General features: G+C 49.0%; 1 protein-coding gene across 1 annotated transcript in view; it reads right to left on the reverse strand.

Moving 5' to 3' along the window:
- The window catches only part of LOC139234969 (pleckstrin homology domain-containing family A member 2-like), a 138,230-nt gene extending 131,412 nt beyond the window's left edge, over nucleotides 1–6,818 (reverse strand). Inside the window, exon 1 of the mRNA XM_070865962.1 lies at nucleotides 6,359–6,818. The gene's annotated coding sequence lies outside the window, so the exon portion shown is untranslated. The remainder of the gene's footprint in view (nucleotides 1–6,358) is intronic.
- Between the last annotated feature and the right edge of the window lie 11,441 nt (nucleotides 6,819–18,259).

Genomic DNA, 18,259 nt, shown 5'->3' on the forward strand with positions numbered 1-18,259 from the left:
ATTATGACTTCCCCTGATTCTGACTGCAGGGGATCTACGTTTATCTTTACTAACCTTTTTCTCTTTACATATCTATAGAAATTTTTGCAATCCATAAGAACATAAGAATTAGGAACAGGAGTAGGCCATCTAGCCCCTCGAGCCTGCTCCGCCATTCAATAAGATCATGGCTGATCTGGTCGTGGACTCAGCTCCACTTACCCGCCCGCTCCCCGTAACCCTTAATTCCCTTTTTGCTGAAAAATCTATCTATCTTTGACTTGAAAACATTCAATGAGCCAGCCTCAACTGCTTCCTTGGGCAGAGAATTCCACAGATTCACAACCCTCTGGGAGAAGAAATTCTTTCTCAACTCGGTTTTAAATTGGCTCCTCCGTATTTTGAGGCTGTGCCCCCTAGTTCTAGTCTCCCCCACCAATGGAAATAACCTCTCTGCCTCTATCTTGTCTATCCCTTTCATGATTTTAAATGTTTCTATAAGATCACCCCTCATCCTTCTGAACTCCAAGGAGTAAAGACCCAGTCTACTCAATCTATCATCATAAGGTAACCCCCTCATTTCTCGAATCAGCCTAGTGAATCGTCTCTGTACCCCTTCCAAAGCTAGTATATCCTTCCTTAAGTAAGGTGACCAAAACTGCACGCAGTACTCCAGGTGCGGCCTTACCAATACCTTATACAGTTGCAGCAACACCTCCCTGCTTTTGTACTCCATCCCTTTCGCAATGAAGGCCAACATTCCATTTGCCTTCCTGATTACCTGCTGTACCTGCAAACTAACTTTTTGGGATTCATGCACAAGGACCCCCAGGTCCCTCTGCACCACAGCATGTTGCAATTTCTCCCCATTCAAATAATATTCCCTTTTACTGTTTTTTTTTCCCCCAAGGTGGATGACCTCACACTTTCCGACATTGTATTCCATCTGCCAAACCTTAGCCCATTCGCTTAACCTATCCAAATCTCCTTGCAGCCTCTCTGAGTCCTCTACACAACCCGCTTTCCCACTAATCTTAGTGTCATCTGCAAATTTTGTTGCACTACACTCTGTCCCCTCTTCTAGGTCATCTATGTATATTGTAAACAGTTGTGGTCCCAGTACTGATCCCTGTGGCACACCACTAACCACTGATTTCCAACCGGAAAAGGACCCATTTATCCCGACTCTCTGCTTTCTGTTCGCCAGCCAATTCTCTATCCATGCTAATACATTTCCTCTGACTCTGCGTACCTTTATCTTCTGCAGTAAACTTTTGTGTGGCACCTTATCGAATGCCTTTTGGAAATCTAAATACACCACATCCATCGGTACACCTCTATCCACCATGCTCGTTATATCCTCAAAGAATTCCAGTAAGTTAGTTAAACATGATTTCCCTTTCATGAATCCATGCTGCGTCTGCTTGATTGCACTATTCCTATCTAGATGTCCCCCTATTTCTTCCTTAATGATAGTTTCAAGCATTTTCCCCACTACAGATGTTAAACTAACCAGCCTATAGTTACCTGCCTTTTGCCTGCCCCCTTTTTTAAACAGAGGCGTTACATTAGCTGCTCTCCAATCCTCCCCAGAGTCCAGAGAATTTTGGTAGATTCTAACAAATGCATCTGCTATAACTTCCGCCATCTCTTTTAATACCCTGGGATGCATTTCATCAGGAACAGGGGACTTGTCTACCTTCAGTCCCATTAGTCTGTCCAGCACTACCTCCCTAGTGATAGTGATCATCTCAAGGTCCTCCCTTCCCACATTCCTATGACCAGCAATTTTTGGCATGGTTTTTGTGTCTTCCACTGTGAAGACGGAAGCAAAATAATTGTTTAAGGTCTCAGCCATTTCCACATTTCCCATTATTAAATCCCCCTTTTCATCTTCTAAGGGACCAACATTTACTTTAGTCACTCTTTTCCGTTTTATATATCTGTAAAAGCTTTTACTATCTGTTTTTATGTTTTGCGCAAGTTTACCTTCGTAATCTATCTTCCCTTTCTTTATTGCTTTTTTAGTCATTCTTTGCTGTTGCTTAAAATCTTCCCAATCCTCTAGTTTTCCACTAACCTTGGCCACCTTATACGCATTGGTCTTTGATTTGATACTTTCCTTTATTTCCTTGGTTATCCACGGCTGGTTATCTCTTCTCTTGCCGCCCTTCTTTTTCACTGGAATATATTTTTGTTGCGCATTATGAAAGAGCTCCTTAAAAGTCCTCCACTGTTCCTCAATTGTGCCACCGTTTAGTCCTTGTTTCCAGTCTACTTTAGCCAACTCTGCCCTCATCCCACTGTAGTCCCTTTGTTTAAGCATAGTACGCTCGTTTCTGACACAACTTCCTCATCCTCAATCTGTATTACAAATTCAACCATATTGTGATCACTCATTCCGAGAGGATCTTTTACGAGGAGATCGTTTATTTTTCCTGTCTCGTTACACAGGACCAGATCCAAAATGGCTTTCTCCCTTGTCGGCTCTGTTACATACTGTTCTAAGAAACAATCCCGTATGCATTCTATGAATTCCGTCTTAATGTTCCCTGCAAGCTTCTTCTCGTACTCCATTTTCCCTGCCCAAATCAAACCCTTTGTCCTCCTCTGCTGAGTTCTAAATTTCTCCCAGTCTCCGGGTTCACTGCTATTTCTGGCCAATTTGTATGCCACTTCCTTGGCTTTAATACTATCCCTGATTTCCCTCGATAGCCACGGTTGATCCACCTTCCCTTTTTTATTTTTACGACAGACAGGAATGTACAATTGTTGTAGTTCATCCATGCGGTCTCTAAATGTCTGCCATTGCCCATCCACAGTCAACCCCTTAAGTATCATTCACCAATCAATCCTAGCTAATTCACGCCTCATACCTTTAAAGTTAGCCTTCTTTAAGTTCTGGACCATGGTCTCTGAATTAACTGTTTCATTCTCCATCCTAATGCAGAATTCCACCATATTATGGTCACTCTTCCCCAAGGGGCCTCGCACAATGGTATTGCTAATTAATCCTCTCTCATTACACAACACTCAGTCTAAGATGGCCTCCCCCCTAGTTGGTTCCTTGACATATTGGTCTAGAAAACCATCCCTTATGCACTCTAGGAAATCTTCCTCCACCTTATTGCTTCCAGTTTGGTTAGCCCAATCTATGTGCATATTAAAGTCACCCATTATAACTGCTGCACCCTTATTGCATGCAACCCTAATTTCCTGTTTGATGCCCTCCCCAACATTACTACTTCTGTTTGGAGGTCTGTACACAACTCCCACTAACGTTTTTTGCCCTTTGGTGTTCTGCAGTTCTACCCATATAGATTCCACATCATCCAAGCTAATGTCCATTCTAACTATTGCATTAATCTCTTCTTTAACCAGCAATGCTACCCCACCTCCTTTTCCTTTTATTCTATCCTTCCTGAATGTTGAATACCCCTGGATGTTGAGTTCCCAGCCCTGATCATCCTGGAGTCACGTCTCCGTAATCCCAATCACATCATATTTGTTAACATCTATTTGCACAGTTAATTCATCCACCTTATTACGGATACTCCTTGCATTAAGACACAAAGCCTTCAGGCTTGTTTTTTTAACACCCTTTTTCCTTTTAGAATTTTGCTGTACAGTGGCCCTTTTTGTTTTTTGTCTTGGGTTTCTCTGCCCTCCACTTTTCCTCATCTCGTTTCTGTCTTTTGTTTTTGTCTCCTTTTTGTTTCCCTCTGTCTCCCTGCATTGATTCCCATCCCCCCTGCCATATTAGTTTAACTCCTCCCCAACAGCACTAGCAAACACTCCCCCTAGGACATTGGTTCCGGTCCTGCCCAGGTGCAGACCGTCCACTTTGTACTGGTCCCACCTCCCCCAGAACCAGTTCCAATGCCCCAGGAATTTGAATCCCTCCCTGCTGCACCATTGCTCAAGCCATATATTTATCTGCGCGATTCTGCGATTCCTACTCTGACTAGCATGTAGCACTAGGTTGGCCAGGAAGTGTGTGAGAAGGGGGCTGGGGGCAACCGACTCCTTCAATATTTGCCCTCCCTCTGAACTTTCTGCTACTGCTCCACCCTAGTGCTGTCATGGGAGCACTGGCACCTCGAGGGCTGCAGCGGTTCAGAGACAGGGCGCCCATTACCCTCTTCTGAGGACACCTGGGGACTGGCCTTGCCAGCGACGCCCACAACCCGAGATCTCATTTGTTTTAAAGCCGGTTGTTACAAACTAATCTTAATGGGAACAGGGGAGAAAAATCAGACAAAATAAGGATCGTTGTCACAAAGAAAATCACAGAATCATAGAAATGTACGGCACAGAAAGGGGCCATTTCGGTCCATCATGTCCACGCTGGATGAAAAACAGCTCTCCAGCCAAACCCCACTTTCCAGCTCTCGGTCCGTAGCCCTGTAGGTTACGGCACTTCAGGTGCACGTCCAAGTACTTTTTAAATGTGGTGAGGGTTTCTGCCTCTACCACCCTTTCAGGCAGTGAGTTCCAGACCCCACCACACTGTGGGTGAAAATAGTTCTCAAGTCCCCTCCAATCCTTCTATCAATTACTGTAAATCTATGCCCCCTGGTTGTTGACCCCTCTGCTGAGGGAAATAGGTCCTTCCTATCCACTCTATCTCGGCCCTCATCATTTTATGCACCTCTATTAAATCTCCCTTCAGCCTCCTCTGTCCCAAAGAAAACAACCCCAGCCTATTCAAACTTTCCTCATAGCTAAAATTCTCCAGTCCTGACTACATCCTCGTTAATCTCCTCTGTACCCTCTCCAGTCTGCAGCGACTCGCCATTAGCATGAATATGCCAGCTGATTGACGCCGTGATACAATTTGGTGGAATTTGCGTTGATATAACAGGAGATAGTGCATCATCGGGGTATTGCGCCTTGGAATTCATGGCTTGTACGAATGTCATGTCATGTCACACCCATTGCTGTGGGGCATTGCTCTACTGCACCCCCCACCCCACCCCAACACACACACAACCTCCCTACACCCCCCCCCACACACACACAACCCCCCCATACCCCTCCCCATACACACACACAACCCCCCTATACCCCTCTCCATACACACACACAACCCCCCTATACCCCTCCCCATATACACACACAACCCCCCTATACCCCTCCCCATACACACACACAACCCCCCTATACCCCTCCCCATACACACACACAACCCCCCATACCCCTCCCCATACACACACAGAACCCCCCTATACCCCTCCCCATATACACACACAACCCCCTATACCCCTCCCCATACACACACAACCCCCCTACACACACACACACACACACACATAACCCCCCCATACCCGTCCCCATACACACACACAACCCCCCTATACCCTCCCCATACACACACAACCCCCCTACACACACACACACACACATAATCCCCCCATACCCGTCCCCATACACACACACAACCCCCCCTATCCCCCCCCACACACACACACATAACCCCCCCATACCCCTCCCCATACACACACACAACCCCCCTACACCCCCCCCACACACACACACACATAACCCCCCCTATACCCTTCCACATACACACACAATCCCCCTACACAACCCCCCCCCACACACAGATACAACCCCCCTATACCCCTCCCCATACACACACCCCCACACACACACACACACCACCCCCCCCCACACACACACAGATACAACCCCCCTATACCCCTCCCCATACACACCCCCCCACACACACACACACCACCCCCCCCCCCCACACACACCACACACACACACAACCCACCTACATCCCTCCCCATACACCGCCCCCCCCCCACACACACACACACACACAACCCTCCTATATCCCTCCCCCCACACACACACCCTGACAATGCAGTCAGAGTTTCTGCAGCTGGACAGATTGGTGTGTGTCCCAAATTGAAACCTTGCAGCACTGCACGCATATCACGTTTTATAACCTCAGAACCATCGCAAGCCTCAAAATGCGTTTTTTTGGGGAGGGGGTCAACCCAGCCAATACTTAACAATCCTGGCTTCAAAGATCTTAAGTTGCAACGTTTACTGTTGGCTGGCAACTGGGACGCGGCAGCGTGAGTGCATTTTTGCACCAAAAGTTCAGCAACACACACCCCTCCCCCAAAAAAAGAGGGGTTGGGGGGGGGGGAAAGGGCTCGAATAAATGGTGCAAAAAATGCAGAATCCAGCAAAATGCATGAACTAAATCCAGCCCTTGCAACTTTTACACCTCTGCTTGCTTTTGTCCAAGGAGACTCGTCGAACCAAAACGCTGCGCCTTGCCAAAATGCAATTGTCACACACACACACACACACACACACACTTGTACAGGAGTAAAACGAGCAATATATTTCGCAAACTCACCCAGATCAGAAAGAGAAATCACTGGGTTTCAGCTCCCCTCTCAGCAGCCTTGGCACAGGGGACGTGTCTGCTCCGAATGTGGAGATGAAAGTCTTGCAACAACCCCCCAAAAAAAATTCCAACCTTCTCAACCTTAAACACGGCAGATTAATTTGTGATCAAAAGAATGCTCTCTCTCTCTCTGTGGCTGTCTCGCTTTTTCCGGGTGAAATTATATGAAGACACAACTAGTCACCAAAGTAATATACACCCAGCCCGGATATGAACGTGAGCTGTAACTGGGGACTGCTAACTGTAAGATCAGACCTTTTTTTTTCTAATGTGGGGGCACTGATCAGATTATATCAGCCACAAAACTTAGAGAAAAAAAATGTATTTGAAGAGTTTAGCCGAGTTTCAGTGCAGCTGGGAGAGAGAGAGAGAGACAGGAGGAGTGTCACTGCATGCAAATATCTTGCAGAGTTTGAAAGGGCTGAACTTATTGGTGGGTGCGGTTTAGTAACAGATAAAGACATTTTTCTCTGACTTCCCCATTTTTGAGAGCCTGTGCAATCTTTTGCAAAAAGCCTTTTTTTTTGCTACGCCTTATTTATCCTTCCTCTAGAAGTTTGGGGATTGACTAGGACTCAGTGATTAGTTGGGGCACCAGGAAAGCCCCTGTTATCGCGGGAGCTTTTTATATCGACCCCTCGCTCTCTGACCCGTCCACAGGGGCATTGTTTCGGGGGAAGTTAAAAAAAAACCTGGAAACCCAACTGTACACATTGCAGCTGCACCAACCTCGACCCCCCTGGGGAAATTGTATGTGGCTCAGTGTATTTCGCTTCTGAGGCAGAAGGTTGTGGGTTCAAGTCCCAGTCCAAGTCTCACTCTAGGGACTTGAGCACATAAATCTAAGCTGACACTTCAGTGCAGTGCTGAGGGAGTGCTGCACTGTCGGAGGTGCTGTCTTTCGGATGAGACATTACCCTGAGGGCCTATCTGCCCTCTCAGGTGGACGTAAAAGATCCCATGGCACTATTTGGAAGAAGAGCAGCAGAGTTTATCCCCGGTAGAAGGAAGTTACCGGGGGCCAAGGAGAGGCGTGAGTCTGGGGCCCAGAAGAGGCAAGGGCCCAGGGGCAGGACGGGCTAGCCCCGTAGCAGAGCTGGTCTCCAGTCGTCTGGGGTGATCCTTGCACTGGACCAAGACCTAAAGCCCGTGTGGTGGCTGGTGTGCAACGGCCACCACACGTTAAAAAAATCCACGCACAGGCATCTTCCACCCTCCAAGATGTAGTTCGGGACCTGGAATATTAGGTCCTTCATTGAAGCACCTGTGAACTCATCCCTTTTTGGCATAGAAGCAAGTCATCCTCGCTTCGAGGGACCGCCTATGATGATATCCCCGTTCCGTCCTGGGCCCGAAATTCATCCTCAATCAACATAACAAAAACAGATTATCTGGTCTTTACACATTGCTGTTTGTGGGAGCTTGCTGTGCACAAATTGGCTACTGCGTTTCCCACATTACAACAGTGACTACACTCCAAAAGTACTTCATTGGCTGGAATGTGTTTTGGGACGTCCTGATGTGAAAGGTGTGATATCAGTGCAAGTCCTTTTTTCAGTCAATGATGGTAACAAATTTTTTTTTAATTCTTCCCCCCCCCCCCACCAAAAAATGCAGGCATACAGTGCAGGAAATATTAGCAGACATTTCACTAATGCAAATGCTTATTTTATCTGTTAATGTAACTACAGGTGCAGCTAGTCTTCGCTCATGCTCAATCCAAACAGTTTCCCAAAGCAAAAGTATTACAAGTGAATATCTGGCAAAATTTGGGAAATTCATCATTTGTATGTTTTTGCATGAACTTTTTGGCGGGCTTTAATGCAACCGTGGCTCGAGGTGCACCCAAACACCACTGCATCTGAAGTGCAACCAGCTGGCAAATGGTAGGCCGAAGGAGTCGTGCATGAAATAATGCCCGAGCTTTGCTTCTTGGCCTCCCCCAATATGTTGAATCATTGAGTATATGAAAAACATACTTGCATTTATATAGCGCCTTTTACAACCTGCAGACGGCTCAAAGCACTTTACAGCCAATGAAGTACTTTTGGAGTGTAGTCACTGTTGTAATGTGGGAAACGGAGCAGCCAATTTGCGCACAGCAAGCTCCCACAAACAGCAATATGATAATGACCAGATAATCTGTTTTTGTGATGGTGATTGAGGGATAAATATTGACCAGGACTCCGGGGATAACTCCCCTGCTCTTCTTCAAAATAGTGCCATAGGATCTTTTACATCCACCTGAGAGAGCAGACGGGGCCTCGGTTTAACGTCTCATCCGAAAGACGACACCTCCGACAGTGCAGCACTCCCTCAGCACTGCACTGGAGTGTCAGCCTAGATTTCTGTGCTCAAGTCCCTGAAATGGGATTTGAACCCACAACCTTCTGACTCAGTGGCGAGTGTGCTACCCACTGAGCCAGAGCTGACACGCAAACCTGAGACCGACAGATTTTTGGACTCTAAGGGAATTAAGGAATGTGGGGATCGGGCAGGAAAGCGGAGTTGAGGTCGAAGATCGGCCATGATCTTACTGAATGGCGGAGCAGGCTCGAGGGGTCGTATGGCCTACTCCTGCTCCTAATTCTTGTGTTCTCATGCCTCCCCCTGTACCTGTTCTGTTCCCGTGCAATTGGTGCAGTTCCACAGTAGACATGGCCCGTGTTATATGGGAGTGCGGGCGCCAATGTACACACTAAGATTATGATCTGTACAACGTGTGTGTAAATGTTCGTTCACTGTTCATGATATGTGTAGATGTGTGTACCCTTTGGGCGTGTGAGTGTGCTGGGTGTATCTGCTACATGTATTCTGTGTAAGTGTGCTGAGATTGCGGTGAGTCTACTGCAACCGGTGTGGACTATGTATATACTTCAGGTCTGTGTCCCTGTGTGCTAAACATGTATATAAGCTGTTTGTGACATTATATGTGGGCCGTTTGTGTGTATACGTTAAGTTGTGTGCGCCCACGTGTGAATCATAGGCGTGCACGTGTAAATATCTGTGCTCACACTCAGTTTCCAATAAAGTCTAATATGTAACATTTTTTAGTCGATGACTCCTCGACTTGTTGTAAACAGCCAGCAATTCAATTTAGATTTTATTTTCAAAACGTGGGTTATTCTGGAGAGAGTACTTTGAGGTGTGTAACACTAGAGCGACGTACTTGTGGTGACAAGTCTGTCACTGGTGTGAGCAATGCACGGCTTTGAATTAAGGCTGTCACATCAAAGTGCATCAAAGTGTAAGTTTTCCACAACATTTTGGTCCCAGTCTGCTAAATAAGCTTAGCAACAACACTGCATCTATGTCTATGCATGATGCATGCATGTGCGTGTGCACGTACTAAGCATGTATCTACCATGGAGGTATTGTTTCTGTTCACATGGGTGTGCTATTATGTATTGTTGATATATTTGCATGCAAGTATCTGTCGGGCAAGCTGTCACTGTATGTTCCCATCAAAAGTGCCCCACATTTCCTCTATTCAATGTCAGCTGTGTCTCAGTGGGTAGCACCCTCTCGCCTCTGAGTCAGAAGGTTGTGGGTTCCAGTCTCACTCCAGGAACTTGAGTGCATAAATCTAGGCTGACACTCCCAGTGCATTGCTGAGGGAGTGCCGCACTGTCGGAGGTGCCATCTTTTGGATGAGATGTTAAACCGAGGCACCGCCTGCCCTCTAAGGTGGATGTAAAAGATCCCGCTGCACTATTTTGAAGAGCAGGGAGTTATATCCGGTGTCCTGGGGCCAATATTTATCCCTCAATCAACATAACAAAAACAGATGATCTGGTCATTATCACATCGCTGTTTGTGGGAGCTTGCTGTGCGCAAATTGGCTGCTGCGTTTCCCACATTACAACAATGACTACACTCCAAAAGTACTTCATTGGCTGTAAAGCGCTTTGGGACGTCTGGTGGTCATGAAAGGCGCTATATAAATGCAAGTCTTTCTCTTCTTTTAAGTCTTTCTTTCCAGTCTGTTATGTTCTTTCTCTCTACTGAAATAGATTCAAATAGCACAGATGGTTTCAGATTGCTATGGTTACAATAAAGGTAGGCATTGTGCCCTTGCAGAAACGCTGGTGTGATCATATACACTGCAATCATTCTGTTCAAAAGTCTTGCTTTCTGCAAATCAGAAGGGCGAAGAACACACTACGCACTTTTAATCTGCGCTAAAACGGTGGAGTGACATGTGATCCAAATTTAATACATTCGGACAATAATTCCTCAGTGAGAACCTGATAACATGAAGTCCTCTATCCTTCGGCACTTTTCAACAGGCTCGTTAACTTGGGAACTTTCTGTGTCCGACAGCCCAAAGGGTTTCTTTGATGTCAATGCACTGTTTCTGTGGGTAGCCTCCAGACTTGACGTTGGGATATTGGGGCCTGCCTACTCCCGGAGGGGAGTGTATGGCGGGCGAGCCTACCGCCTCTTCCCTGGTTTGAGGTCGGTGTAGTTTCATGATCAGGTGCATTTTCGTCAAGGCAAGCCGAAACCTCTCCTCCCCCACGACCCAAGCTACTTGTGGTTACAAGTGGCAGCGAGCGTTTGCAGGCGTGAGCTCATGTGAGAAAGCCCGCGCTTTGGTCTCCTCCGTGTCTGACGTCAATGTCTTTTCAAGATCAGACGATAAAAGGTGTCTCTTCAGCAAGGCAACCCAATTATTCTACTCCCCCGAGATCCAATGTACTGAGCTACCCGAACTTAGAAGTGGCAAAACGCACTGGGATGCAATTGCAGATGAGTTCAGGTAGCAGACACTACGTCTGATTCACAGTCACCTTCATAGCTTCCTGTTCAGTTCGCGCACAATCTATATTTGTGAATATAAATCCAAATCCAAGTCCACCCTTTGACAATGCTGCATCTGTTTGGCTTCCTTCAACCATTTCACACTTGGTCAAGGATGACCTCGTGAAAGAAAGACTTGCATTTATATAGTGCCTTTCACAACCGCCGGACGTCCGAAAGCGCTTTACAGCCAATGAAGTACTTTTTGGAGTGTAGTCACTGTTGTAATGTGGGAAACGCAGCAGGCAATTTGCGCACAGCAAGCTCCCACAAGCAGCCATCTGATAATGACCAGATAATCTGTTTTTGTTAATCTGATGTTGATTGAGGGATAAATATTGGCCCAGGACACCGGGGATAACTCCCCTGCTCTTCTTCAAAATAGTACCATGGGATCTTTTACATCCACCTGAGAGAGCCTTGGTTTAACGTCTCATCCAAAAGACAGCACCTCCGACAATGCAGCACTCCCTCAGCACTGCACTGGAGTGTCAGCCTGGATTTATGTGTTCAAGTTCCTGGAGTGGGACACAAACCCACAACCTTGTGACTCAGAGGCGAGGGTGCTACCCACTGAGCCACAGCTAATGACTCCTTCCTTTGAGGATGAGGGGGAAATTGTACCAGTTCAAGACAACAGCAGTCCCTTCATCAGTTTGAAGCAGTATGTAATAAGCAGTCATGTGAGTGATACGGTGGTGTAGTGTACTACCTCCAGACTAATTCCAGGCTACGATCTTCCACCCTCTGTAAACTCATCCAAAACTCTGCTGCCCCATGTCTTAACTCACAGCAAGTCCCGTCCCCCATCTCCCCTGCACTCGCTGACCTACATTGGCTCTGGTCCTTGTGTTCCAATCCCTCCACGTTCAACAGCCCCCCGAGCTCTCTGTGCTCTTCCAATTCTAGCCTCTTGCATTCCCAACTTCCTTCTCGCCACCATTGGTGGCCATGCCTTCAGCTGCGGAGGCCCTGAGCTCTGGAATTCCTGCCCCAAACCTCTCCGCCTCTCTGCCCTCCTTTAAGATGCTCCTTAAAGCCTACCTCTTTGAACAAGCTTTTGGTCAGCTGCGCTAATATTCGTTACGTGGCTCGGTGTCAAATTATGTCCTGTAACACTCCTGTGAAGCGCCTTGCGACATTTTACCACGTGGGGGCGAAATTGCTCTGCGCATTCGGGATAACCAATTCGGGGTGGGACGTCCCGCCCCCGTCGCTGAATGGGGCTTACCGCCCCTCAAAGGAAGTGGACGCAATCTCGCGCGATGCTAACGGGGTAAGTTGTGCATCGCGACGTGGGTGCACTATGTGGCGCTGACACGCTTCAACGCTGCCCCCCCCCCCCACCGCCCCCGTCCCCTTCGCTACGCACTCTGCAAGGCCTCTGATGGCCTCCGCTGAACCACCAGGGCAGCGTGCGACCGGGCCTCCAAAAACACAGGCAGGCGAGCTGACCCGACAGTCGGCAAATAAACTAAGATGGCGGCGCGGGGCACTGGCGATCTCCCCTTTGGCGTTGGCCCCGCGAGCGGATGGCGGCCAGCTTCACTGACACTCGCTCGCCCCAGCCTCGCCCGGCAGCGGGGCAATTTCCCCCACGGGTCAGAAAAGGGGGTTGGCACGCGGCGCTGAGGGGTCGTCGGCGCACGGCGATGACGTCATCGGCGGTTATGCGGCGGCCCTGGACGCTACCCGCGAGGCATGGCGTTGCCGCGACAGCGCCTCCACAAACTCCCGGGCAGTTTCCCCAGAGCCGTTAGCGCCCCCCACGGGCGAGAAGTGTCTTGCGCCCCAATAGCCCGCCCCCCCCCCCCCCCGGAGGCGCTAACGAGCCTCTCAAAAAGGGCCAATTTCACCTCCTAAGCAAATGCAAGTTGCTGCTGGGTGCATTCGCCTCTCTCTTTTCTCCCACACAGACAGTACCAACGTGCATCGGTACTGAGCAGAGCCTGTGTCCTTCCCCATGAGGTGGGAGGTAGGTTAGAGAGAGAGCTACAATCTGGTCCCTCTGACACACCGCCAAGTGGCCGGTTACAGACTGGTCTGGGCAGCGGTCTGGAAGGACCACTCGGGCAGATATGATGCCGCGAGGGGAAGGGGAGAAAAATAATAAATGTCCTTAAAAAGTATTTTTTTTAAAACACAGTCATGTGCTTCCATGATAAATTCGATCCGAGAGTTGAGGATTGGCTGGCTGGCCATCTAGCAAGTCAGTAGGCCTGACTCTTCAATCAGCTGCTTATCCGCAGTGCCCTGGTACATTTCCATGTTCACACACATTTCCTGCTCTCAGGAACATCTCATTTTGAGGTGGATCATTTTCACTGCAGAAATCACCCAGCAAAGCCAGGGAAGCATAGTTTTCAGTTAGTAAAAGAAAGACTTGCATTTCTATAGCGCCTTTCACAACCTTAGGATGCCCCAAAGCGGTTTACAGCCAATGAAGTACTTTTGGAGTGTAGTCACCATTGTAATGCAGGAAACACGGCAGCCAATTTGCAGCAATGTGACAATGATCAGATAATCTGTTTTTGTTATGTTGATTGAGGGATAAATATTGGCCCCAGGACACCGGGGAGAACTCCCCCTGCTCTTCTTCGAAATAGTGCCGTGGGATCTTTCAGGTCCTCCTGAGAGGGCAGACGGGGCCTCGGTTTAACATCTCATCTGAAATTCGACACCTCCGACAGTGTGGCACTCCCTCAGCACTGCACTGGGAGTGTCAGCCTGGATTTTTGTGCTGAAGTTCCTGGAGAGGGACTTGAACCCACGACCTTCTGACTCAAAGGCGAGTGTGCTGCCCACTGATTCAAATCATTGCATTTATTTACATAGGTTCAGTACTTTGTCGTAAATCTTTCATGTCCTGTGGTGATAGATTTTCCACCCTCTAGAATTCTCTTTTATTTCTATGGCTGGTGGCTGTGAGTTAGCACAGGCTGACCCCATTTCACCGTTGGCTCTGTGCATGTGTAACTGGCGGTTAGCTAACTGAGGGCACAGTACTGGAGATAATGTCCTCTTCCGGTTGCAGTCTCATAATATGCAGTAAATCCCCCTAAAGGAGGTGAAGAGGGACAATGCAAAATGCAGCAAGTTCATATATCTTCTTCTTCATAGGCAGTCCCCGGAGTCGGGGATGACTTGCTTCCACACTAACACGAGTTCTCAGGTGACTGATGAGACCAATGTGGGATCTACAGTCTCTGTCACAGGTGGGGCAGACGGTGCTTGGAGGGACGGGTGGGTGGGGGGGCTTGGGTTGTCGTGTGCGCCTTTCGCTGTTTGTACTTGGCTTCCCGCGTGCTCCCGGCGAAGAGACTCGAGGTGTTCGGCGCCTTCCCGGATGCTTCTCCTCCACTCTGGGCGGTCTTGGGGATGTCGGAGGGGATGTTACATTTTTTCAAGGAGGCTCTGCGGGTGTCCTTGAAGCGTTTTCACTGCCCTCCTGGGGCTCGCTTGCCATGTCGGAGCTCGGAGTAGAGCGCTTGTTTTGGGAGTCTAGTATCGGGCAATGTGGATGTGGCCCGACCACTGGAGCTGATCGAGCGTGGTCAATGCTTCAATGCTGGGGATGTTGGTCTGAGCGAGAACACTGACGTTGGTGCGACTATGCTGCCAATGGATTTGCAGGATCTTGTGGAGGCAGCATTGGTGGTACTTCTCCAGTGCTTTGAGATGTCTGCTGTACATAGTCCATGTCTCTGAAGAATATAGGAGGGCGGGTATCACTACTGCTCTGTAGGCTATGAGATTGGTGCTGGGTTTGCGATCCTGGTCTTTCAATACTCTTTTCCACAGGCAGCCGAAGGCTGTACTGGCGCACTGGAGGCAGTGTTGGACTTGGTCATCGATGTCTGCCCTGGAGGGCATGTAGGCTCCCATAGTATGGGAAGTGGTCCACGTTGTCCAAGGTCTTGTCATGGATCTTGATAACCGGGGAGCAGTGCTGTGTGGCGGGGGCTGGTCATATATCATGACCCCATAATTGGTTGCACATTCGGCTTCGATAGATCTGAATTTCCCGGAGCTCAATGTTATTTCCTTCTTCCGTTATGATCTTCAGTAGTATCGACTGCTGATTTAGCGCTCCAAAAACTGGCATTTTTACAGCTTTTCAACAGGAATTTGCACAGTGCCTCTGACTCAAGGAATGGTTGCCTCAGTAACTAGCTGTTGCTGTCAGGTCACACAGCAGTATTTCATTGGCTGCAGTGTTAGCACCAAAGTTTGCTCGAATTGTCGGCCTCTGGCCCTGTGTTTTTGCTTGGCTTTTTCAGCCATCTGGGAATATGTCAGGAGCTTGCACCGCTCTTTGATTTTATGCCAAGGCGGTTTATGTAAGGCCTTTGGTTTCCCAGTCGAACACACTGCTGTGCTACAGCTCCCCTGGTGGCTCAGTTGTTAGATGTAGCAACCCTGGTGGTTCAGGCAAGGAACATTCATTGCAGGGGGGGGACATTCAGTCTTCTGCCGCCCCTCTTAGCGCCCCGGAGGGGCGGCAGCGTCGGCGGAAAGCACTTGCGCCCGGGCGGTCAGCTGCCAGCGCCCCACCGGGACATTCGGTGCCGGTATGGACGGGGTGCGGAGCAGTACTGCCTGGGAGAGGCGAGCCGGTGTGCAAGGCCCCTGCTCGCGACACCGACTCGATTTCTGGTTTCTGCCCGACCCGTAGCGCCCCGCAGCGCCCCCTGGCGGGACCGCCGGTGAAAGCGGGCGCTCCGAGCTGTCGCGGCCACGGTGAGAGCAGTAATGCCGACCTCAGGGAAGTGCCATTGCTTTTTTAATTTTTTCCCCGCGATTTATGTTGTGGCGGCGTGAGCTATGTATTGGGAATGTTTTGGTGGGTTTTTCAGGGGTTTATTCCCCCCCCCCCCGACCCCGGCCTCGGTTACAGCGCTCCGAGGCCGGCGGTTTTGCTCAGGACTTTCCCATGCCCAGCCGGCCTAGCACCCTGAAAGATCCATGCAACGCCTCTCTTAACGCCCCGCTCCATGCTCCGGGCCCAGCTGATGAATGTTGCGGCAACAGACTATTTGCCGGCAATAAATTTACCGCTCGGCCCGGGACACTGCCCCAACTGAGGCACGAGCGAATTCTCCCCGCCCCCGATGTTCCTTCTCCAGTCTGAGTGAATTATCTGATCTCATTTGGGTGGCAGCAGCTGTGGACGTTCTTTTAATATTTATTCTTGTGATGTGAGCAATACGAGCAAAGCAGCATTCATTGCCCGTCTCCACCTAGAATCTACAGCACGGAAACAGGCCATTCGGCCCAACTGCTCCAGGCTGGCATCGATTCGTCATAACAGCCTCCTCCCACCCCGCTTCATCTCAACCTTTCAACGCATCCTATTCCCGACTCCAGCCTCCCCATTAAATGCATCGATACTATTCGCCTCAACCACTCCCTGTGGCAGCGAGTTCCACATTCTCACCACTCTCTGGATAAAGAAGTTTCTCCTGAATTCCCTATTGGATTTATTAGTGACTATCTTATAATTATGGAGCCTGGTTCTGGTCTCCCGCACAAGTGGAAATGTCTACCCTATCAAACCCCTTCATCATTTTGCCGACCTCTAACAGGCCACCCTTTGACCTTCTCGTTTCGAGAGAAAAGAGCCTCAGCCTGTTCAGCATTTCCCAATAAGTACATCCTCTCAGTTCTGGTATCATCCTTGTGAATCTTTCTTGCACCTTCTCCATTGTCTCTATATCCTTTTTTTAGTAACGTTGTGCACTCTTCTTCTTTCGTATGGTAATAGCAAAGCAAATCAAACGTCAATATCGAAGTCGGATATCCAGGGCCCAAGCTTCCGGTGTGACAGCGTGGATATCCTGTAGGCTGCCTGTGAATTCCCTGTGAGGGCAGTGCTCGATGATGTGCTCCAGGGTCTGATTAGGAGCTCCACAGTCACATGATGGAGAGGCTTTAATCTTCCACCAATGGAGAAGGTGGCAGCATCGACCGTGACCGGTTCTGAGGCGGTTGATGGTTGTCCACTGTTTGCGAGGAAGGTTTGATCCTTCAGGTTGTGCTGTGGGCTCCTCGATAAGGAATCTATTCTGTACGTGCACTGATGGCCCTGAGGGCCACGTAGTCTGGGACTGGAGTCACGTGTAGGCCAGAGTGGGTAGGGATAGTAGGGTCTCTGCCCTGCAGGATATGAGGGGACTCACGAGGCGTGTGTGGTGACCACGCTGCTGTCCTGGTCGTTGTTTTCTGGTGACTGCCCATGAAAAATCAGATGTGATTCAGGGCTTTCCACAGCGAGACTACCTCACTGTCTCAGTCACCGTGGCTTATGTAGGAGCAAAGTCCCCCGGGCTTCCTCACCCCCTCCTGTCTGCGATCGAGTGAGCTGTGCTGTAACGTGTGTATGTGGAGATGTTAGCTGGAGTAAAGTACAGAGAGTAGGAAATCTGCGATGTGTTCCCCATCGACCACCTGCCACCATTCACTAAGGGGAAGATTTCCACTTCACACTTTAACAAGATCATTACAGATGAGAACATAACAACATAGGAGCAGGAGTCGGCCATTCGGCCCCTCGAGCCTGCTCCGCCATTCAATCAGATCATGGCTGATCTTCGACCTCAACTCCACTTTCCTGCACTATCGCCATACCCTGCCATTTCCTTAATATCCAAAAATCTGTCGATCTCTTTCTTGAATATACTCAAAGACTGAGACTCCACAGCCCTCTGGGGTAGAGAATTCCAAAGATTCACCCCCCTCTGAGTGAAGAAATTTCTCCTCATCTCAATCCTAAATGTCTGACCCCTTATTCTGAGACTGTGACCCCTGTTTCCAGACTCCCCAGCCCGGGGGAAACATCCTCCCTGGCATCTACCCTGTCAATCCCTGTAAGAATGTTGTATGTTTCAATGAGATGGCCTCTCATTGTTCTAAACTCTAGCAAATATAGGCCTAGTCTACGCGATCTCTCCTCATAAGACAATCCCCTCCTCCCAGGAATCAGTCTGGTGAACCCTCATTGCACTCCCTCTATGGCAAGTATATCCTTCCTTAGGTAAGGAGACCAAA

The sequence above is a fragment of the Pristiophorus japonicus genome, chromosome 22 (genome assembly GCF_044704955.1).
Source record: "Pristiophorus japonicus isolate sPriJap1 chromosome 22, sPriJap1.hap1, whole genome shotgun sequence".
Taxonomy (NCBI): domain Eukaryota; kingdom Metazoa; phylum Chordata; class Chondrichthyes; family Pristiophoridae; genus Pristiophorus; species Pristiophorus japonicus.